We start from the raw sequence: 21,605 nt of genomic DNA, 5'->3' as shown, positions 1-21,605 counted from the left end.
CTTGTATTTTTTTGGGTGGGTAGAAACACCATTCACTATTCTTTTAGTACACCATTGTCAGTGCAGAAAGCTAGCATGTTAAATGTTGTTTATCTTTCATTTTGGACATTTTAAGGTGCATTTTATGTATATATACAGTGATTCACCATCCACTCCTCTATATCCAGTGCAGAAAAAGACCATCCTCTTACTTTCACTATGCTTTAAAAAAACTTGATGTACCTTCATGTTTCTGAGTATCAGTTAAGGATGTGGAGCAGAGGATTGCCAGGAAGCAACTTATTTTACCTCAGCACCCAAGAGATTATTTTCACTATGTCAAAATTATCTTATACAGTAAGTAGAAGAGGGAAAGAAACTTTTCCATTTAATTGCTTCTTTGATTTGTATCAGCTGCTTTCCTTTTGCAGATGCCAAGCACAGTTAGAAGAGTTGGAAGGTGAAAGATAGTGGAACATTAAGTTCTGTGTGGCTTACAGATGCAAAGCAAAGCATCTTTATTGATATTCTTTTTAAAGAGTTTGCTGAGGTGCAATTCACAGTTGTGAACGGAAAGTAGAAAGCCCTTTGAAAATGAGAGATAAAATTCAAGGTCAGTCTCCCACAAACCAGTATTTCCTCTACTCCCATCTTTTTGGAAATCGTAAGTCATTTATCTGGATTTGTTCACTGTGTGCTGAAGATATCTCACCTTATCACTGTCTAAAAGAACACTTCAAAAGCATATTTTAAAACAACAATTTATCTTCTCTTGTCCTGAAAGTTAATTTGAGCCCCCAAGAATCTATTGGAAAAAAAAATGTGTAAGTCGCAATTTAAAAAAAAAAAAAAGCTAAACTGTTTTATAGCTGGCATTTGAAGTTGTTATAGTGGATAAATTTTCTCTTAGGCTGACCCACTCTGCCTTCTCTGACTTACAATTTAGAAAACTTTCAGAGCATTAGAACAAGAGTCTTAGCAGTCGTAAGCTATATTTCAGTCACATGTCCCATTTCGAAATGAGGCTTGCTCCTCTAAATGCTCTTCATACAATGGTTGTCCTTGAACTTATGTCACAAGAATTGTTGAAGAACTACAGAAAAGTTTCCTTATCTATTGTGAAGTTTGCTTTAGGGAAATAAAGAAATGCAGATATATGCATACTTTAGGATTAGGACATTCGGCCCAGTCCTTTTAATGCCTGTCAACAAAAAATGTCCCTAAAATCAAATTAAGTCCAGGCAGATTTCTCCTGATTCCTAGTCACAGCTGGGAGGCTTTAGACAGTCATTCTGACAATCGAAAAAGTGTCTTTCTGTGAGGGTGATAAATGTAGGATCAAGTAATATGTTCAGACATCAAAGCATTTGGTCCATATTTTGGTATCTCCTGGAAAGAAAGCTCTCCAGAAGATTTTCAATGAAGATGTTTAGGAAGAAATTCTGAAACTTTATCTAAAGCATGTATCTCAGAAACATCAGCAACACTTAAAAACTCAGAGACCAGTAAATCCATTGTCACCACCTCATATCAACTGAAGTTATGATGACCCCCAAATAATACCCAGGAGTGTGTGTGTATACAATTACTCGGGCAGGCATCTGTTGGCCTGTGAAGAGAATGTAACAGGACTCTGAAGAAGACACAGGTCCCATTCCATGTATAATAAACAACAGGTGACTTGGTAGCTGCCAGCTCTCACTGGTGTAGCTGATTTGAAGACTCTAGATGTAAATGACTCTTCTCTCCAACTCTTAATCTTCACTCTTGTACCAAACAGACAAACTCCTTTACACATTTCCTTGCTTATGAATGATGTTGAGAAGCCACTGGAAAGCATGCCTTGAGCCACAGCCTTTTAGCACTGGCTTTCAATATTCTGTCACTTCTGACTACCACTCATACTTTCCCTTCACCTCTGCCTGAAATAGCCAGCTGGAGGCCTTTTCTATTCCTCTCACATACCCCTCCATCAGTTTGATGGCTTTCCTTTCAGCATCCTAACTCCTCTTGCTCTGACAAATAGACTAGTAAAAGACAGGAGCTCATGGCTTTTAGGAAGTCCTTCCACTTAGGCAGCATAGAAGAGTGTAGCCCAGTCCATTTTTTCCCCCAAAACATTTGATAGGTGCTGAGAACATTTCTGTTATTTCTTCCATTTAACACCCATCTCTCATGCAAACAGTTAACTTTTACAGTATGTTCCATTCTGATGTCAACCACCAGCATGTGATAGTTGGGTCAAAGCTTATTAATAAGAATGATTTGATCTGGATAGGAGAAAATTGATTGGTAATAAAATTCTGGGTGATTTGCTTATTTCTAGCCTAAGGAGATAGACCCATTTATTTTATAGCATAGCAATGATTTTAAGGGTGCCTTCTAACATTAAGAACTTTTTCTTTTATTTGAAGGTTTCTTTGGTTTTGTTATTATTTTTGTTTTTGCCCTAGCACACACCAATAAAGTTTGTGATTACCTTGCAGAAGACTAGCAGAACTCACCAGAATTGTTTCATGACATATTTTTAAAGTTTCCCTAGCACAATTTGCCATTTGACACACCTGGGCATCCCCAGGGTGAAGAGCAGTCTTGGTAAATAAAGAAAATTAAATGTACTTTGCAAAAATCATTGTAATAACACCTACTAGATATTTAGGTGTAAGGCAATATTCCTTTTTTTTTTTTAAGATGTATTTATTTCTTCCCACTCCCTCCATTGTCTGCTCTCTGTGTCCATTTGCTGTGTGTTCTTCTGTGTCTGCTTGTATTCTCTTTAGGTGGTTCTGGGAACCAATTCTGAGACCTTCTAGAGTAGGAGATAGGCAATCATTCTCTTGTGCCACCTCAGCTCCCTGGCCTGTTGCATCTCTTATTGTCTCTCCTCTGTGTCTCTTTTTGTTGCATCATCTTACTGTGTCAGATCTCCACAGGGGCCAGCACTCCTGCATGGGGCAGCACTCCTTGCATGGGGTAGCACTCTGCATGGGCCAGCTCACCACGTGGGCTACTGATGTGGCTGAACCAAAGTCCTATTCTTAACACAATTTAATCAGACATCTCAGCTGAATCTAATACAATCGAAGGATTATCATGACCAGAGGAACAGACCAGTTTACAAGCATAATCAATAACTCTTTTTGGAATTCATAAATGATATAAAACTGATAAAATATCTGTCACATTTTACTTGACTACAGACTAGCATATGAAAGTCTGTATTAATGGTTTTTACTCTCTATTTCACAAATGAATCATGCCAGAAATAAAAACTTTTTATTTTATTGAACTATATCATTCATACATGAACACATATAAACAATAAGTGTATAGTAAAGATTGTAAACTTACAAAATAAACATACATAACATCACACAGGGGTCTCACACATAACCCCTCCATGAACTCTTTGCATTAGTGTGACATATTTGTTACAAACTATCCAAGAGCATCATCAAAATATTATTGCCAACTATAGTCCATATCTTACATTGGATGTATTTTTCCCCCAACCCATACTATTTTTTTAAAATATATTTTTGTTACAGATATTGTGAACTTGCAAAACAATGATACAGATGTGTAGATTTCCCATACAGCACCACACCCTGGTGGAATACTTGTTACAGATTATGAGATAATATCATCAGACTATTACTACCAATTATGGTTCACAGCACACATTTGGCACACTTTTTCTATCCACCTCCATTATCAACACAGTACAGCTTGGCATTGATGCAAGAATATTATAGTATTGCTGTTAACCAGTCTATAGGTCACACCAATTGTAGTTTTCCCATGTTTCTCCATATTTCCATCACCCTGCAATAGTGACGTACATCTGCTCTAGCTCACAGAAGGACTCTCTTGCATTTGTATCCTTAACCACAATTATCAACAGCCTCTGGGTTCACTGTGTTATTCAGTCCCTAGATTATTCTTTAGCTTTCTTTCTATTGACATTTACTTTCCCAGATTACCTTTTCCATTCACAATCCCATTTATAAACTAGTTGCTACTCACTATAATGTGTTACTATCAACTCTATCCATCTCCACACTTTTACAGTCAAGTTAATTAAAACTTCTACGTACATTAAGCATCCATAGTTCTTCTCAACCCTCCTCTTATCTCTTTATAACCTATACTCTAGGCTTTAATTCCATGTGTTTATTATTTGTATTTAGTTCATACTAATGAGACCATGCAATACTTATACTTTTGGGTCTGGCTTACTTCATTAGTACTCATCAGGTTTATAGTTTACATTATGGTTTACACTTTGCACTGTACAGTTTTATACATTATATATATTATGTACTATATATTATAATATCACTGTACATACAGGACAACCAATCTTACAGTGACAAAATGTATAATGGCCTGCATCTGTCATTGCAGTTTTTAGCAGAACAATTCCAATACCCTAAAAATGTCCTATGTTCCATTTAGTTTTAAATAACATTGGGATTTTCAAAGTGGGATGCTATTCCCCTTTGGGAGTCAACTCTTGTGGACAGGTGAATCTAATGCTCAGATCACCAAGGATATAACATTCAAACTTTGACTTTTCCACCGTCTGTTGCTTTTTAAGTAAACTTTATTTCAAATTCAAAAAAATAAAATAACAGACAAAAGGTAGCTTCACCAGTTATGCAAGCATTACTCCAAAAAATTTTGCCCAGGTACTTTTTTTTTTTTTTAGGAGACACCAGGGAATGAACCTAGGACCAGGTATATGGGAAGCAGGCACCCAACCATTTAAGCTCCATCCACTCCACATGTCCAGGCACTTTTATCTCATCTAATCCTAAAAACAAATTCAATTGTTTCTCCAGTGTTCAGGAAGATACACAGATGAGCACAGGTTGGTTAAATGATATGAACAAGGTTTTGTTAATGAAGAACATAAGGAAGAAAACAAATTCTTATTCATATTCCTATCTCATAAAACTGAGCCCTACATATTCTTTTTTTACCTTTAGCATTGATAGAGCACTTTCTTTGATTTTGCTTCAAAAAATGTACAGTATTATTAACTACAGTCTAGAAGTTACATTAGTTACATTTCCCTCATTTATCACCATATTCTTAACACCACATAGTCAAAGAACATTCCTGTATTTATATTATAATCACAATCCTCATCTACCACCAGAATCACTGTTATACATTCCCAATATTATCCAACTAACATTAGCCTCCCTAGACTACCTATTCAGCCACAATCACATCCACAAATCAGCAGTGTTTGTTATACTCATTATAATGTCACTGTACATACAGGACAAAAGATCTTGTAGTGATGAAAGGCAAAATATCAAAAAAAATTATAATTTTTTTATTATCCCAAAAATATTTATTTTTAATTTTTTTTCTATTTTATGTCTTATTTTTTAAACTATCATTATTTCATTTTCTTAGTAATTGTATTTGGCTATTGTATTGGCTTCATTTTTTAAGAGGTTTTGGATCAAAAAAGGGTTACAACTGTGGCAGGGGAGGATCATTTGTGTGGGGTGTCAGTGATGGGGGATACAAGGGAAGAGGTTCACCTGGACATACATATAAGGCTTATAAATGTGTTCAGATGTTCATGGGGCATTGTCATAGTGGGTAGAGATTCATACAATAACCAAAAGAATATTGAATTCCCATCCTGGGGAGTTCTGCCACATTCTCCAATGGAACAGCAAGAATCCCCCAAGTCCTAGGCAATGGCTAGTGAAGGAGGATGGTCCATTGACAGGCGCTCGATACTGATGACCTTGCTTATGAACCTTTACTTGTGAAATTGAAACTTAGCCTCATATTATAAGGTGCCTAAGGATTACCTCCTGTGAGCCTCCTTGGTGCTCAAATGTGGCCTCTCTCTAAGCCAAACACAGCATATAAATGTAATAACTTCCCCTCAGCATAGGACATGACTCCCAGTTGTTTTTGAAAGAACTATTTATACTGTACATGTTTTAGAGATCCATTTTCCCTCCATTCACCTCCTACCAAGAAGAAGTTTGATTAAATTTCAGTAGCTGGTCATTACCAAAGCCAATATTCAGAGGTAATATTACTCTTAATTCATTACAGCTGTTCCATCCTGAGATTCAATGAGATCCAATTTTTTCCCAGTTGGGCTGTTCACCATATGTAATATTAATTCCATTGGGTTTTCTGGAATTAATATTTATAGATGAAGGAAGAAACAAAGAAAGAAAAGAAGATAGGTGTTCATAAATATTTATTATAGGCTCATTGTAGGGTGAAAGAGTAGTTGAACCATTTATGTACATGTGTGTATCTGTGGTCCATTCAAAAAAGTCATACAAAACATGTGGAAATGAACATCTATAAAAATAATCTTTTATATGGTCAAAATATTATGCATTATAATCTTTACATGGTCCTTGTGCTAAATTTATAAAAATGGCTTTGATTTTATAAGTGCTCCTTTACTCTCTCTTTTATGAGGACACATAAAACAAGACATAATCCCTGATCTGGAGTTGATTACACTAAATATATACATAGAAACCAAATGAAGAACAATAAAATCAAGTTCAAATTTTTCTGGTATTGAATTCAGAAGTGTACTTAATTTTCTTTCATAAGGAACCTTCCCTTTGTCAAAGTCATCATAGAGAAGGATTTGATTTGGCAGAGGGCAGTCCAAGTAAGTGATGTAAAGGCACAGAGCAGGGGGAGGCATGGTGTGCATATTTAACATATGATTGCACATAGCAACAGAAGGCTTTGTGAAGAAATAGAGAATGTTCAGAAAGAAGGTAATTTGACAGAAATAGCTATATATTAAACATATTAAAACAAAAATAATCAGTTGAAATATTTTCATAAATTTCTACCCAATTCAGAAGTATTGTATGAATTGGCCAAATGTAGATCTTTCTGATATTTTTCTTCGGAACTCAGTACTTCCAATTGTGATTTTTCCCTATGTATTCATTTAAATCTAGGATAGGTGTTAACAAAATAAAAAAGTATTCCTTGTTTTGTTTAAATGCCAGGTAAAGAATGCCCTCATTTTTAAGAATATGAAAGAGTACAATTGTCCATTCTTGTTTGGGTTCCACAAGCAAAATCAGCTGGAGTTATACAAGGCCCAGACAGTCAGACCCAATTGAAGCAGGTTATTTTCCTTTTCCACTTCTGACTGTAAAAGACCTGCTGCCAGATTATCATTTCCAGAAAAACATCTATGCCAGCAAAACCTGCAGATACAGACTTTTTTTTCTTTTCTGAATTGTTATTTGGTCTCCCAGCACATTTTCAATGTAAACTTTTTAATCCCTGAATTTGCAATTAGAGATTAAAATTCCATTCCCAGAGTCATTTGGCAGATGGCATAGCATGAACAAACTGGAAGCACTTTAAAATTGTATTTATACAGAACACCAGATGAATTTGCCAGGCTGTTTCTTCCTTAGCTTATATGTTCACTTGTGAAAATTGATTGTTTAAGATGTAGATTTCATTTGCTAGGATTTAGCATTTTTATAGGATTTTAAAGCACAAATTAACCCATCTCCTCTGTTCAGCAGAGTTGCTTTGAATATGAAAGTAATACCTATATAAAGATACTGCTTCTAAAAAGATTAAATCTCCTGTGTAAAGGTCACCAAGGTAGGTTCAGGGAGGCTACCTGATAATGGAATGGGCAGGTCACTTGACCAACGCATCTATTAAGTGGAAACTTCAACACATCTTAAGCGATTTAGGCAGTTAGATTCTTAATTAAGATTTTTCCTTAAGCTTCCTCCATGAGCTTATAAAACATTTCTTGTAGTTTTAAAACTTTTATTGACATATAACAAATTCAGAAAAATACACAAATCATAAATGAACAGCTAGTGGAATTTTTAAGAAGTGAGCATATGCATGTAACTGGTTCCCAAATCAAGAAATAAAAAAATAATTCATATTCCAGAAACCTCCCTCATACTCATTTCCAAATTATTTCATTTCTCAAAATAACCACTATTGTGATCACCAACACCAAAGATTAGTTTATCTTATTGAAATTTATATAAACAGACTTATACCCTATTTCCTATTTTGTGTCTAGTTTCATTCACACATTATGTTTGAGATTCACCCATGCTGTTGCATTAGGAATATGTTTTGGTATCATAATCATGTTACTTTCAAAAAATGAGGTGAGAAGGCATTTTAGTTTGCTAAAAGCTGCTGGGAGCAATACACCAGAAAAGGGTTGGCTTTTACAATGGGATTTGTTTAGTTAAAAGCTTACAGTTCTGAGGTCAAGAAAAATGTCCAAATCAAGGCATTGGTGGAAGCTCTCTTCCTGAAGGTCAGCTACTGTTGATCCTGGATTCCTGCCATGTGAAAGGCACAATGGCAGCTCTGCCATCTCCTCCAGGCTCACTTTCTCCCTAAGCTCAGCTCTGGGCTATCAGGCACATGACAGAGCACAACCGCAGCAGTTGCTCATCTCTCCCCTCTGCTCTGAGCCCCAGTGCTTGTTCTGCTCCAAGCTGCTCCCTCTGTGGCTTATCTCTCCAGGTTTGTTGATTTCAACTTCTGGAGGGTTCTTTCTATCACTGCAGCTTTTATCCTATGTCTGCAGCTTTTATTCATCCATTTATTCAGGACACCAGTAGAGTATTAAGATCCATCATGGGTCACACTCTACTGGAGCAATCTAATCAAAATGGTCTTCAGTGATCTAATCTAACCAAAAGTTCACAATAGGTTCAATTTAAGTACATAATTTTCTGGGATCCACAAAAGACTAAAGCCAACACAGAAGGGTACTCGCTCTTTCTATTCTATGCTGGAATTTGTTTGATATTTCTTCCTTAAATTCTAGGAATAATTTATTGCCGAAACTACCTGTAACTAAAATTTTTTTCATAAAATTTTTTATTTATTTCTTCTTATGGATTTAATTTTTTCCTGTGGTATAACACAATTCAGAATTTCTATTAATTTTTCTATCTCTGACAATTTGTGTTTTAAGGGTTTTATTAATTTTAACTAAATTATCTAATGTATTAGTAAATCATTTTTATAAAGCTTTTAAATATTTCTAATGCCTGCAAGGGGGTGGTTGTTCATTTCTTAATTACTGATACTGGTAATTGATGTTTTCTCTCCTTTTATAATCAGGAATACTTCAGTTATATTAGTCTTTTTTCAAGCAACCAACTTTTGGTTTTATTTTTCTGTATTATAAATTTGTTTAATATTCTGTTATTTTCTATCTTACCTATTTTCTTTTACTTCTTTTAATTTTCTATTTTTATAACTTTTTAAATTTAATAATTAAATGATCATTTTTAATCTTATTTCCTTTTATAAAATATACATTTAATCCTATACATTTTACTATGAGTATGTGCGATAACCACATGTTTTAGCTTCTGTAAATTGATGCTTTAACATCTATAGTTGATACTAGGTGGCCACATGCCACCTATACTTCTGTTCCTCCTAGATAATTCTGACCCCAGTTGTGGGGACAACAGTTTCAAATACAGCCAGCCAATCCCTCTCTGGTGTGCTCCTGCCCCAGCTTGCATGCTTCCCACAGAAATCACAATAAAGACACTTTCTCAGTTCCACTTGCTCTCTCTGCCTTGAGACTGATCCTGTTGTTTTCCCCATTTGGCCCTGCAGGGCATGATGCCCTCTCCCTGATACCCTTTCTCCAGGAAACTATGGGAGTAAGAAATCTTTCAAATTCTTCTGATCTTTCTCTCTTGATCTGTGTCTGGTCTTACCATACCTCACACAAGGTAATATGAACAAAACACTGTAGCTCTAGCTGCATCTCATAGCTTTTAAACCATAGTGTTTCATCATCCAATTTTAAATATTTTCTAAATTTCTTTTTCATTTCTTCTTTGACCCATAGATTGTTTAGAAGTGTACAGCTATGTTTTCAAATATATCTGCTTGTTACTGATCTCTGGCTTAATTCCAATATGGTTGTAGAACACTCTGCAAGACTGCAAACTTCTGAAACTTGTGAAAAAGTGCTTGATGAACTATCATATAGCTTATTTCATGTGCATTTGAAATGAATGAATTCTGCAGTTGCTAGTACTGTGTTCCACAATTGTCAACTAGTTCATGTTGTGTAGTGTTAAAACTTTCTATTATCTCTACTGAGTTTCTGCAGTTTTTTTTTTAGCTAAAAGTAAGTTAAAATTTTCAACATTCACTGTGAATTTCACTTCTTAAAATTTTGGTTTTATTTGTTTTGCTTTACATTATTGTGCATGCAAAAGTAACTCGTGTATTTTCCTCGTAGATTGACTCTTCATCATCGTGAATTGTCTCGGTATATCTAGCAATGGTTTTTGTCTTAAGGCTTATTTTGTCTGATGATAGTATAACTATGCCAGCATTCTTTCAGTTAGTACTTGCCTCTTCTATCTTTATTCATCCTTTCACTTTCAACATTTCCCAGTCCGTATATTTATGGTATGTCCTGTATATGAATATACTTGGGGTAACCTTCTTTTATTCAGACTGATAATATTTTTCAATTGGGATATTTTTTCAACATATATTTAAAGTGATTATTGATATATTTGGGTGTATCTACTACCTTACTTTTTATTTTTAATGGACCATCTGTACTTTCTTCCTTTAACTCGTATTTTTCAGTAACCAAATACATGTTATTCCCTTTTCATTCAACCATTAAATTGTTAGTTATACCTAATTTTATTATTTTTATGTATATTTATTATTGTTACCCTAAAGATTACTCCACTGTTTACTGCCTATTTAATTCTCCCATAATTGTCTTTTTTTTTTTTTAATAAAAATATCCCCATAGCATTTATTTTGATCTGGTAATAATATAAGGGTAATCAAAAATAATATGAACAAATGTTTTAGAACTATACTTACAAGAAAGGCCACCTTAAAAAAATTTACTGACTTCTCAACTTGTCACTTCATTTCTAGTTGGAAACTTTGTAGCAGAGTAATATTATATCTTTTTAGCAATTTCTGACCCAGCTGTTTCCTTGACTTTCTTTTAGAATGCCTCTCTTCTGCATCATCTAGACAGGGTCCATGTACTCATCAACACCAGTAACACACCCCTCTATCCGTATATTTACTTGCTCATGGACTTACACCTGAATCCGGGACCCCTCTTTTCAGTTTTCTGAAAGCGAGGCCGGTACCTCCGCGAGGACGAGGACCCAATCGGCGGTCAATAGGGGCTCCCCAAGATCCTGGAAGAATCCTTTCGGACTCCCTTATTCTCCAGGGGTTTCCTTTGCCTGACCTCTTCCTCCTCCCCCAAACTAGAACTCCGACTCTTACTCATTACCTAATAAGCCATCTGCTCTCCAGCCGACGCTCACACTCCTGCCCTGCCCACCTCCAGCCGGCGGGGTCTTCACCTCAGGCGCTTCCACCGTCTCAGCAGCCCCGGGGGCTGACGGGAGGTGGAGTCACTCTGCTCCCTCTGAACCCAGCTCTGCTGACTCCTGCTTCCCGGCTTCTGGTCTGAACCTTCTGGTCCCGACACTCTGCTTAGGATACGAGGAGCTGCACCATCACCGACTGTACTTTTTGGCCCTGCCCACGGTAAGCCATGGTGGAAGTTCGTAAAGACCAGATAAATCCCCGCAACACCTGCGAAAGCAACTTCCGGAATTAAAAACCGGAAGTGGAAGTGTCACATTTTGAAACTACTTATATTTGTTTCATAAATAATATCATTTAGATTTATGCACATAAATACTTTTCAATCCTCTTTATTACTTACTGCATTTTCATGCTTTCATTTGAGATCATTTTCTTTCTACCTGTAGAATTCCCCTAAATTTTTCTTTTAGTTTGGACAATTTATTTTCTTTCTGATGGCATTTCCTTCACTTTAGACGTTGAAGACTGGAAAGTGTTTCCTTTGAGCATAAAGTTTTAATGCCTTTTGGCTTCCATCATTTGTGCTGAAAAGTTCTGAGGCAGTGTTCTCCATCCATATCACTTATTACTTAGTGAATACCTTGTTTTGGTAACGGATGGTGGTGATGGTAGCACAGCATGGTGAATGTATTTAACACCACTGAATTTGGAAGGGGTTAAAATGGAAACTTTTAGTTTGTATATATGCTACCAGAATATAAATTTTTAAAAAACATAGACCTGTGCAACACAGTAAACCCTAATGAAAAATATGGATTACAGTTAATAGTATCATTATAATAAGATAGTTTTATTAATTGTAGCAATGATAGCACATTAATACAAAGTGCTATTATGGAAAAACTGTGGATGGAATATATGAGATCATTGTACTTTCTGCATGATTTTTCTGGAAACCTCAACTTTTCTAATTAATAATAATAATAATAATAAAGGAGTAGGGAGATGGATGTGGCTCAAGCAGTTGGGCTCCCATCTACGGCTTCCTGGGGAAGGCGAGCTGGCCCACACAGAGTTCTGGCCCATGAAGGAGGGCCACCCCGCCTGGGAGTGCCACCCTGTGCAGGGTGCCGGCCAACATGGAGAGCTGATGAAGCAAGATGATGCAACAAAAAAAGACAGAGGAGAGAGAATAAGAGATGTAGCAGAACAGGGAGCTGAGGTGGTACAAGAGAATGAGTGCCTCTCTCCCACTCTGGAACATCTCAGGATTGGTTCCCAGAGCTGTCTAATGAGAGTACAAGATGACACAGAAAAACACACAGTGAATGGACACAGAGAGCAGACTGGGGGGTAGGGGGGAGTGAAAGGAAGAAGGGAGAAGTAAATAAATAAATCTTTAAAAAATTAAAGGAACAAAAGAAAAAAGTGGAGGAGAATGGTGAATTCACTACACCCTTTTGTACACAATATTTAATCCTCAAGTCTTGGCTTCTTTGAATTATTTTCACTATGTCTTATATTTATACTCAGTTTGATGGTTATTCTCCATGGAAGGATTGATCTGATATAAACTATTCTATCATAGCCAGAAGCAAAAATATATTAAGTCTTTGTAAAACTTCAATGGCACTTATCAAAGTTTGAAGCAATATTATATACTGGGACAAAAATTAGTGTATCTTTGGTCACTTCTCATAATAATATAGATTCAAATAAATTGGAAGTTGGAAGATCTCTAAACCAAAATTGATAATCAATTTATTTATTATGAATATGGGAGGAGAAATTATAGGATTTGGAATAAAAGAAGTTACTTTTACATCCCTGTGATAAGAGTCACAAGCTCTGGGAACAAGGCCAATCCCAGAAACAAACTTTTTGAGTGTTAGTTTTTAACTCAAAAGGGCAATAATAATAAATGGGATTGATTCCTTTACATTAAAATACTTTGTAAATTGAAATGCAAGAAATAAATAGGGGATAGAACCTCTTGTCATGTCAAATAAATACAAAAAGTTTAAAAGTTGGTCTATGCAAGAAGAAATAGAAAATCTGAAACAAGAGATTGAGTTAGTAATAAAAATTTTCCCTCCAAGTAAATCCTAGACCCAGATGGCTTTACTGGTAAATTTTACAAAAATTTAAAGAAGAATTAGAAACAACTCTTCAGAAACTCTTCCAAATAAAATACAAGAGAAGGGAACACTTCTCCACTCATTCTTTAAGGTATTTCTTACTCTGATGACAAAACCAGGCAAAGATACCACAAAAAAGAAAACTCGAGAACTCCTGCCACTTATGAAGATAGACATCAATATCCTCAACAAAACAGTGCACTAAGCCAGACACAAAAGGACAAATACTGTTTGATTGTGCTATTGTGATCTAAATATACTCTGTAAACTCATGGAGTTAATAATTTGAATATAGGTCACCAGAAAATAGAAGAGGGTAGAGAATGGAGAGCTGAGGGTTAATCTGTGCAGAACTGGTAAAAAGGTTATTTGTCAATCTTTGGAAATGAATAGATATGGTGAAAGCATATCATGGTGTTTGTAACTAGCAGTGCATTGTATGGGTATGACAGTGGTTGAAAAGGAAAATGTAAGGTCATGTATATTACTAGATGGAAAGCTAAAAACTGTAACATAGGACACTATAAGATAGTAAAACCTCATGGAAAACACCAATATGGGTGATATTGAATATGTAAGACTGTTTTACAAAATATAAATACAAATATATTAGAAAGAAAAAGGACAGCAGTTATGTAGTAAGGCAGGCAAGGCATAGAGAGATTGAGAGGTGATGAGTTTTATTTGTTAATTTGTTTATTATTATTATTGGAACAGTGAAAGTGGTCTGGGAGTGACTGGGGTGATGAATGCACAAACATGTGATTACACCGAGTACCATTGATTGTACTCCTTGGATGGATTTTTGCTTTGTTACATGTATCAAGAAAATTGGGGAAAAAATGACAACACTGCACTAAGAAGCTGAGTGCAGCACCATATAAAAATGATTTCACACCATGACCAAGTAGGATTTATAACAGGGATGCAAAGTTGGTTTAAGACTCAAAAATCAAGTCATGTAATATACCATTATCAATAGGGTAAAAAAATAACATGATCATCTCAATAGATGTAGAAAAAGCATTTCACAAAACTCAACACCCTTTCATAATAAAAGACACTCAACAAACTAGGAATTGAAGGGAAATTCCTCAGCCTATTAAAGAGCGTCTATAAAACCCCACAGCTAATATCATACTTAATGGTGAAAGACTGGATGCTTTCCTTCTAAGATAAGGAAAAAGACAATGATGTTCACTCTCACTACTTTTCTTCAGGATTGTGCTGAAGGTTCTAGCCATGGTCATTATTCAAGAAAAAGAAAGAAAAGGCACAAATTGTAAATGAGACATATAGCTAGCTCAGTTTGCAGATTACATGATATTGCATATAGAAAGTCCTAAGGAACCCACTAAAAACCATTTGACTGAATAAACAACTTCAGCAAGTTTTCATGATAAAGGCTCAATATATAAACCTTAATTGTAGTTCTATATATTGCAATGATCAATCTGAAAAAGAAATTAAGGAAACAAATTCATTTACAAGAGCATGAAAAAACCACAGGTTAAATTTAACAAAATAGGTGCAAAATGTGTATTCTGAAAACCACAAAAGACTTTGAAAGAGAATTTAAAAGCTCTAAATAAATAAAAGTATATCTTATGTTCATGGATTGAACAATTTAATATTATTATGATGGTAACACTTCCCAAACTGATCTACAGTTTCAACACAATCCCTATCAGAATGTCATCTTACTTATTTCTAAAAATTGACAAGTTGATTCTAATATGTATATGGTATTGGAAGGGACCCAGAATACTAGAATATCCAAAACAATCTTGAAAGAGAAAGCAGAACAGGAAAACCCACAACTTCCTGATTTAAAAACTTCCCAGAAAGCAACAATAATCATGATCATGTGGTACTGGTATAACAATAGACAACTGAGAGTTGTGGTGGTTTGAAGCTGTGTTTGCCTCCCAAAAAATATATTCCAAAATTTAATCCATTCCTGTGGGTGTGAATGCATTTTGAGTAGGACCATTTGATGAGGCTACTTCAGGTAAGGTGTAACCTACCTCAATTGGGATGCGTCTTAATCCTATACTGGAGTCTTTTTTAAGAGAATGAAATTGAGACTGATGGAGATAAAGCCACAGGAAGCAAGAAGCTGCAACGGAACCTGAAAGAGACCAGGAGACCCTGTCATGTGCCTAGCAGTGTGACAGAGGAATCAAGGGTCCCTAGCAGCCAGCCCCAGAATGCCACAGTCTTCAAGGATAAAGTACTGTATTGATGATAGCTTGATTTGTACTTTTTCCAGTCTCAAAACTATGAGTGAATAAATTCCCATTGTTTAACCTGACCCATTTCATGGTATTTGCTTAAACAGCCTAGGAAACTCAAGCAAGAGTCAAGAAATAAACCCTCACACTTATGGCCAACTATTTTTGACAAGGGTACCAAAAGCATTTAGTGGAGAAATAATAGGATTTTCTACATATTATGCTGGGACACCTGGATAACCACATGCAAAAGAATGAAATTGCACCCCTACCTTATATGGATACAAATATTAACCCCAAATTGATCAAAGACCTAAATATAATAGTTAAAACTATAAAATGTGTCCTCTTAGAAGAAAACATAGGTATAAATCTTTGTCATCTTGGAGTAGGCAAGGTTTCTTAGATAACACACCCAATGCAAATGCCATGAAGAAAAAAAAAGATAACTGGATATTGTAAAAACAAATTTTTTAACTGTGTATCAAAGGACACCATCAAGAAAGTAAAAAGACAATCCACAAAGTAGGATATAATATACAAAAAACATATCTGGTAAGGGAATTATATGTAGAATATATAAGTAGCTCTTAAAGATCAATAATAAAAAGACAAATGACCAATTAAAAGAATGTTCAAAGGATATGAATTAACATTTCACCAAAGAACACATACAAATGGCCAGGAAGCACATGCAAATTGCTCAACACTGTTAGTTATCAAGGAAATGGAAATCAAAACCATAATAAGATACCACCTCATACTTACTAAGATGGGTATAAACAAATATTGAGATAATTACAAATGTTAACAAGGATGTAGGGAAATGAGAACACTCACATACTGCTGGTAGGAATGTAAAATGGTGCAGCCACTTTGGAAAAAGTCTAGTAGTTCCTCAAAAGGTTAAACAGAATTACCATTTGACCCAGGAATTCTTCTCCTAGATAAATACCCAAGAGAAATGGAATCATGTCCACAAAAACACTTGTATCAGTATTTTCATAGCAACATTATTCATAATAGAGAGTAGAAACAATGCAAATGTTATCAACTGATGAATAAACAGAATGTGTTATATATAGCCATATAATAGAATATTATGCAGCAATGAAAAGTACTGATACATGATATAACATAGACAAACCTTAAAAATATTAAGGGAACAAAGCAAGTTACAAAAGACCATATATTAAATGATTCCATTTATATGAAATGTCTGGTATAGACAAATCTATAAAGACAAAATGTAGATTAGTGATTTCCTAAGGCTGAGGGATAGAGATCAATGATTTGTAGAGTGATACCTAAAAGGTACAGGGTCTCTTTTTGGGGTGATAAAACTCTAAAATTGATTGTATTGATGGTCATGCAACTCTCAGGATATACTGAAAACAACTGAATTGTACATTTTAAATGAATGACATTTATGGCATGTGGATTATATCTCCATAAAGCATTGCAAAAACAAAACACACTCATATGGTACATGTGCTTAGCACCGGGGCTAAGTGCTATGAGCATTTAAAATACATTAGTTCCTTGTTTTTGAGATGTATTGTAAAAGCTATAGAAGGAATACACACACTTATGTATACATATTTTAAATACTAGCAAACATATTTCCCACATTACTTAGACCTGAATTTCAGGTTTTATTTTATCTTAACATGTCTAAAATGTCTAAAATTAGGATAGATCTTATAATCAACATATTATTTAATGTAGATTATCACTTCTTATAAGAACTTATGAGTCGTCCTTGAAATTTTAGAAACAAAATAAAGCTGAGGACTGTAATAGAAAATAATTTGTATTAGGTAGGTCTAATCTTATTGCAAATTCACACATGAAGTTCTGAAATGGTCAAAGAAGACTTCGTGGGGTTTATTTTCAAATAAGTGTTTGAAGAATGGACAGTGTACAGATTGGGGAAAAAAACAAGAAAGCCATTTCAGGCACTTTTTATAGAATTTCTACTCATTCCTTATACTTTCATTACCTTTGTTTCTACTTATGTGCTCTTATTTTTAGCCATACTTGAAACATATATCTCCTCCATAAAAGCATACAATTAAAGAATGAGTTCCATGTTTTTTCTTTCATAAGTCACACATATTTCCAATACAAATATCTGCACATCATTCAAGATAAAGATGATGAAAATATAGCAGTTTTTTTAGCTAAAGGGTGAGGATTCACAAGGACTCTGATAGTTTAATTTTTCCTATGTAAGCAATAATTGTATTTATAGGAAATCCAAATGCATAAAATGATTTTACATTTTACACAATTTTATATCCCTAGCTACAAAGATGAACATGCCACAAAACAATATAGGATAAGCCCAGGCATTATTTCCTTTAAAGCTAGACAGAATCGTGTAATTGTTGAGAGCTGAGGCTCATTTCAAAACCCAAACTCTTGTCAATTACAATATGTTTAGACTTTGTGCAGGTTTAGTAATCTCTTTGAGTCTCAATTTTCTCATCTTAAAGTAAGGATAATAATAATAATATCTAGCTGTGGAAAAATGGATTTGTTTTCATGGTCACCTTATGAACTCAGTATTAAAACTACCCTGATAAAAGACTATTAGACGAAAGCATAGGAAGACTTCAGGAAAATGGATTTTATGGAGAAAAGAAAACTGGAGGAAATAATAAATCTACTTTCTGGCTTCAGATAATAATATGGACTTGATTCTCCTATGTTTGATTCAGGAATCAGGAGAGTCCCATCACTGTGTACATTTCTTTAAGAGAATGCACATATTATTTGTGTAACTTTCTGAATGACTCAGAAGACCAGAGTGTTAAAGGACTGTGCTGCATCAAAGATTCTCAGGTCTGACAGGATACTCCCTTGTTAATAAAGGCTAGGTGACTCCAGTTAGGGGCTCTGGGACACATGGGAACTATGCTGAGATATGCTGGCATGTGGTTCTGCTCTCCCTCAGCATCCATCTCACTTTCCCAAAGATTCTGCATCCTTGACTAATTCAGGATCACAATCTAACCTACAAGGAAGCTTGTGTTAATACTGATTTCTTCATAAGACCTCTAACTTCATAGCTGGTTGTCTGCACACAATGGTATAGTGCATTTAAAGTACCTGATTTAGAGTATAGCCCTAAATAAATACTAAATAAGACTATGATGAAGGTAAGGATGCTGATTATGTAATGAACAGACTCATAAATGATGACAGCATTCTATTTTGGTGGATAATCAATAAGACATGATTTGGATGATGTCCCCCTTATCCCTTAAAAAGATATCACTGGCATGAAAGAAAAGGGATTTTAACCAGTCATGGAGCATCTTGATTTCCTAATTTCATGATGATTTTGAACTAAGATAGATAAAGTTAATTTGGTAGTCCAGAAATTACCCAAGAAACAGTTTTCCCCTTCTCTTTAACATAAAAATTGAGTTCTGGATATTAAAATAAGTTGGTGTTCTTTAACACTTGACAAGAAATCTGGTCATTTTTGTAATTAAGAGAGATTCTGTGTCAGCAACAATTTTTAAATACACAAGAAGTTCACTTATTAGTAGACAACCTCACAAGATCATGTATGGCATATCATTAGAGGACAGCTAAAAGCCCAAAGAGTGAAAGAATCATGTAGGGATGAATTCACTCACCTTCTGCCTCTGTCTCCTCTTGCGTTGCCATTACCAGCATTGTGGTCATGGGCAAATTACCTATCCTGCTTGTAAAATTGGTAATGTAAAAGTTAATTCATAAATTTCACAGGAATTATCATTTTCACTATTATAATTGTTATTTAAATATCTTCATTAAAAAGAAAGAAGAAAAGGAAGACTAGATTTAGGAAGCCATGGCTTGCTACTCATCTTCCTTTCTAGCTTCTTCTAAAATCGCCCTCAACTCCTTCTACATTACAGATGCATCAAAATTTGAATTGCTCCCTAATTATATCCAAACTAATTCACTTACAAATATTTTCTTAAGCATCAACTAGCTTCCAGGATACCAAAGTAAAACAATGATACAACTTGGACCCTGTCCTTATAGAGTTTACAATCTGGGAAAGAACAATATTATACCATTGTTTACATTGCCCCTTTAATCTGAACATAATTATCTACTACCTTCTCCTCTCACGAAACATTTTCCAACACATCCAAGTAGTCTGAATCTACATGCCGTACTTTTCTGGTCATTTTTACTTTCATCATAGCCCTTAGACTTTGGGATATACAAAAAGTCATATATGTATTAAATTCCATTATGGAAAACATGGTGTCTTTATCTTTGGATCTTATTTATTTATTTCTTTAATTTAGCTAATTTTTATGAGAAGTTGTAGATTTACAGAAAAATCATGCATAAAATACAGAGTTCTCATCTACCACCCTATTGTTAACATAGTGGGGTACATTTGTTACAATTCATGAAGGAAAAGTTTTATAATCGTACTATTAACTATAATCCATTGTTTACATTAGGATTCTCTATTTGCATTACATAGTTCTATGTAATTTTTATTCTAGTAACATATTATACAACCTAAAATTTCCCCCTTTTGGTCATATTCAAATACATAATTCAGTGCTATTTTTTCCTGCCTCTCCAGTATCACTCTCAGCCATTTCTATCAGCAGACATTGTACATACATACATCCACATGCATCCAAATTATGATGTAGTGTTTAGCTTTTTACATTTTCCAAAACACTTTTTCTGCATCTCTCTTTTAACCTCACAATAATTTCCAAAATGTATGAATGTGAATGAGAAGTATGCTTAAATAACTTGCCAAAGCACCAAAATATCAACCTGGGGAGACTAGAACAAAAGACTTCCAACTCCTGCTGCAGTTTTTTATTTTTTATTTTTATTTTTTTTACTGTGATCTCATTGCTTTCTAAATGCTCTTATACCTTGTCAATTTTCAGATGGGCTCTGAAGAAACATTTAGACAGAAGTTTGGGAGGTTAGAAATGAGAAAGAACAGAAGAGTGAAAGATATACTGCCTTCTTGAAAAGGATGAAAAGGCTACTATTAATAAATCAGAAGGCTAAATTCTATATGCAATTCTAGTCACTAACCTCTGGCACTGTTTACCTACCGAAATAAAAACTAAGTCAACACCTTACTCCTCTGTGGGTGGTGACTTTTGCTTTTGTGTTGGTAGCACTCTGTTTAAGTGGTCCCATCATCACCCATTAGTAAACCTTAAGAAGTCACTTAATATGTTTATAATTGACATTACTGATTTCTCTACTTCAATACATATGACTATCATTGTACAAAAGAAGTACTAGTCAAACTCTAGTTCAAAGAGCTCCCACTAAATATTCTCCTCTCTCAGTAGTGTGTTTCTTCCTGGAGAAGGAGGTCCCCTGGGCAGATTCAAGTGAGTGATCTGAGCCTGAGTTCATGAATTGGTATCTGTGATCCAACAGTCATTTTCTATCATTTAATTTTTTTTTGAAAATTATGTCTGATTTAAATAATTATTTCTTAACATGTATGACTTACTAGTCGATGTTGGTTTTAGACATGAGGTACCCTTTGAAAAATGATTTTGGTCAGGCGAGAGGCATACAACTGCCTAAGAGACCATGTTTCCAAAGATTAGACATGAGATTTTCCTGAATTCCATTGACCTTTGTTTCTTTACCTGGCCAGGACCCCCACAGTCATTTGGATAATCCTACCCAGTGAAGCAAGAACTTTGCACTGATTCTGAGCTCATCACTTCCCCTAAAGTTCAGGGTGCCAAAGGGAATGATATATTGCCCCCCCCCCCAAAATGCCTTTGTAGCATGGAAAGAAAGAAGGAGCAAGAGGACGGTTCTTAAAATAAGAGGGTATCCTTATCCATTTAAAAATTTACTAGGT

The sequence above is a fragment of the Dasypus novemcinctus genome, chromosome 28, assembly GCF_030445035.2.
Source record: "Dasypus novemcinctus isolate mDasNov1 chromosome 28, mDasNov1.1.hap2, whole genome shotgun sequence".
NCBI classification, from domain to species: Eukaryota; Metazoa; Chordata; class Mammalia; order Cingulata; family Dasypodidae; genus Dasypus; species Dasypus novemcinctus.
The sequence above is the reverse complement of the archived record's forward strand: the minus strand, read 5'-3'. Positions refer to the sequence as shown.